Below are 4,206 nucleotides of genomic sequence, written 5' to 3' on the forward strand. Positions count from 1 at the left end.
GATGATTTTACGGTTGTGAAAGCATGTGTTGGAGGAGCCTGTCATATTTCCCTCTCAATTATATGCACTGTTGTGTTTTCTGAGTTGGGTATGGAAGTTAATTTATGATTCTCACCTCAATAACTGTGCTGTATCCCATATATCCTGCCTCTATAGTGTATCTGCTAACTACCTAATTGTCCAACTTATTTAGTCTACAACCTTAAATTAATTATTTGTGGCATTCAGTTAATTTACAAGTGATTGGTTTCTGAGATTGACTTCCATTCAGAATGAGAATATAGTAAATGTATTGTTGATAAGGACTATTGTTTATGCATCCCGAGTGGCGCAGCAGTCTAAGGCACTGCATCTCAGTGTAGCGGCATCACTACAGCCTAGGGTTCAATTCCAGGCTGTGTCATTACCATCTGTGACCGGGAGTCCCATAGGGCGGTGCACAGTTGTCCGGGTTAGGGGAGGGTTTGGCAGGGGGGGGGGTCATTGTGCTCTAGCGACTCCTTGTGGCAGGCCAGGTGCCAGCAAGCTGACTGCAATCGTCAGTTGAACAGTGTTTCCTCCAATACATTGCTGCAGCTGGCTTCCGGGTTAAGCGAGCGGGTGTTAAGAAGCGCAGTTCGGCCGGTAATGTTTCGGAGGACGCATTACTCGACCTTCGCTTCTCCCGAGCCCTTTGGAGAGCGATGAGACAAGATCGTAATCACGAAATTGGGGAGAAAAAAAGAGTGTAAAAAATAATGACTATTGTTGATATAGGATTAATGGTATAACGGTTAATGATAAATACAGATATAGTTAATTCAAGGGGTCTCTCCATATCAAAACCCTTAATGGTGCCACTAATAGATGAATTTCAATATGATAACCAAATTAATTAAATACATTAGATCAATTAATTATTCCAGTAATTAATGAGTAAAGGATCTTGAATATCCATATCCAATGTCACATTCTATTATTTTATTCTGTTATTGTGTCGTTCTTTTATTCTGTTATTCTGTCGTTCTGTTCTTTTATTCTGTTATTCTGTTCTGTCGTTCTATTGTTCTTTTATTCTGTTATTCTGTCGTTCTGTTATTCTATTCTGTTCTTTTGTTCTGTTATTATATTATTTAGTTATTCTGTTGATCCGTTATTATAGTATTTTGTTATTCTGTTATTTTGATCTGTTATTATAGTATTTCATTGTTCTGTTGTTCTTTTATTCTATTTAAGAGTGACTCTTCTTCCTGATTGGCTTGTAGACTATTCTTCAATTTTTTGAACCAGAGGATCATAGAACAGGTTCCTTTCCTTTGTTTTCACCAGTGTGATATTTCCTTAGAGGGTTGAGATATTAACTTAGCTCAGAGGAATGTAATGAATGGAGTGGAAATTGTGTGAAAGTTTAGCTTTCACAGTGTACTGAAAGTGCAAGGTTGCATTGGACTTGATCATCGCTATACATCAACTCTTAACTGGATCTCAATTAAGTTAAACCTGCATTGCGTTATGTACAGTTGAAGTCAGAAGTTTATATACACCTCAGCCAAATACATTTAAACTCAGTTTTTAACAATTCCTGACATTTAATCCTAGTAAAAACTCCCTGCCTTAGGTTAGTTAGGATCACCACTTTATTTTAAGAATGTGAAATGTCAGAATAATAGTAGAGAGATTTGATTTATTTCAGCTTTTATTTCTTTCATCACATTCCCAGTGGGTCAGAAGTTTACATACACTCAATTAGTATTTGGTAGCATTGCCTTTAAATTGTTTAAACATCTTGGTTTCCTCTATATCCTACTTTCTGTTATGCACTGACTTCTTCTGACACATTGCATTTCACTACAGGGTAATGTAATATGTAAGTGCGGTGTTTCGTTGTTTGTGGCCATCGGGACATGATACAGGCAAACCCATGATAGGAAACCTCTCTGATGGTCATCATGAAAATCTGTAACAGTAACAGCCATCATGGATTATATCTTAAGATCAACAAGGAGTTTGCTGACGACACGACGGTGATAGGCCTGATCACCAACGGCGATGACTTAGCAGTGTGGACAACAACATCTCCTTCAACATCAGTAAGACCAAAGAGCTGATCATAGACCACAGGAGAAAGAGGGGAGATCAAGCTCCCATCCATATCAATGGGGTTGTTGTGGAGCGGGTTGAGAGCATTGTGTTCCTTGGCGTCCACATCACTAAAGACTTAACGTGGTCCACACACAACCCGCTCAGTTGTGAAGAGGGAATGACAGCACCTCTTCCCCCTCAGGAGACTGAAAAGATTTAATATGGGCCCTCGGATCCTCAAACGGTGATACAGCTGCACCATTGAGAGCATCTTGACTGGATGCATCACTGCCTGGTATTGCAGATGCACCACCCTCGATCCCGAAGCGCTACAGAGGGTGGTGAGGAGAGCCCAGTACATCACTGGAGCCAAGCTCCCTGCCATCYAGGATCTCTATACCAGGTGGTGTCAGAGAAAGGCCCGAAAAATGTCCAACGACTCCAGCCACCCAAGCCTTAGACTGTTCACTCTGCTACCATCCGGCAAACGGTACCGAAGCATTGCCTCTCGGACCAACAGGCTCCATGACAGCTTCCACCCCAAGCCATAAGACTGCTAAATAGCCATAAGATTGCTAAATAGTTAATGAAATGGTTACCAGGACTATCTGCACTGACACTATGCACATCACAAGACTATATATACTATCACAGCACGCACGCCCACGCACGCACGCACGCACGCACCACGCACGCACGCACGCACGCACGCACGCACGCACGCACGCACGCACGCACGCACGCACGCACGCACGCACGACCACGCACGCACGCACGCACGCACGCACGCACGCACCGCACGCACGCACGCACGCACGCACGCACGCACGCACGCACGCACGCACGCACGCACGCACGCACGCACGCACGCACCGCACGCACCACACACGCACCACCACCACACACACACACACACACACACACACACACACACACACACACACACACACACACCTGGGGCAGCAGGTAGCCTAGTGGTTAGAGCGTTGGACTAGTAACTGAAAGGTTGCAAGATCAAATCCCCGAGCTGACAAGGTACATATCTGTTGTTCTGCCCCTGATCAACGCAGTTAACTCGTTGTTCCTAGGCCGTCATTGAAAATAAGAATTTGTTCTTAACTGACTTGCCTAGTAAAATAATTACACAATTTCCTTTCAAAGAAAACGATAGTGATGCCTCATTGAGTTTGATAGACATTATAGGTTGTGTAATGATGCTAGAGATGAACTTTACTTACAGTGACGCTCTCCTCATGTTATTGATAGAACAGATTTAGCTTAAGGGTGAACGGAATAGATATTGCTGCATCAGAAATGACTGAGCAGATTCGTCTGGATAAAATGTTTTGATGAAAGGATCAGAGGATGAGACTAATAGAGATCAGGACCTACGTCTTCCCTTTAAAAGAGGATTCATATCCATGTTTCCTTAGTAAGTCACTAATATCACTTTTTAACGGCGTGACATTTCAGAGTCATGCCAATGGACCAGACTCATAACACAAAGCTCTCTCCCTAGTTTGATATTTAGGTGGTGATGAGCTCGTAATATAACTTAGCAAAGAGATCGCTATAGAAACCTGGCTTTGGTGCCCTGGAATGGAAACATCAGCTGCTATCATCAAAGGTTCCAGTATATAGAATTATTCAATCATAGAATTGTAATCAGTAGAACAGACATTCACCATATTGGATAAAGCATGACAAAAGTGGATTTCAGAACTCAGCATATTCCATTAGTTCTGTTTCTATACCAATTCCACACTTGTTAAAGGGAAAATAAAAGACCTCTGGTCTGGTGTGAGGAAAGGAGAGTGTGAGAAAGTGTCTGGTACGTCTGGATCTATCCTTAGCTCATTCATAACCTTGGTGGCAGAGAGCCAGGTTACAGGCATGCTGGTTACTCTCTACCTGTCTTCAGCCAGCCTGCCTGCCTCCCTGCCTGCCGTAGCCTGTCTCAGCCAGCCCTGTTGAGGGATAGCTACGGTACCCAGAGGATCCATTCGAATAGCAGGGACGAATAAACTGCTCTTTCTGGAGAGATTACAGGGAGGCTAAACTGCTCTTTCTGGAGAGAGTACAGGGAGGCTAAACTGCTCTTTCTGGAGAGAGTACAGGGAGGCTAAACTGCTCTTTCTGGAGAGA

The sequence above is a fragment of the Salvelinus sp. IW2-2015 genome, linkage group LG27 (genome assembly GCF_002910315.2).
Source record: "Salvelinus sp. IW2-2015 linkage group LG27, ASM291031v2, whole genome shotgun sequence".
Classification (NCBI taxonomy): domain Eukaryota; kingdom Metazoa; phylum Chordata; class Actinopteri; order Salmoniformes; family Salmonidae; genus Salvelinus; species Salvelinus sp. IW2-2015.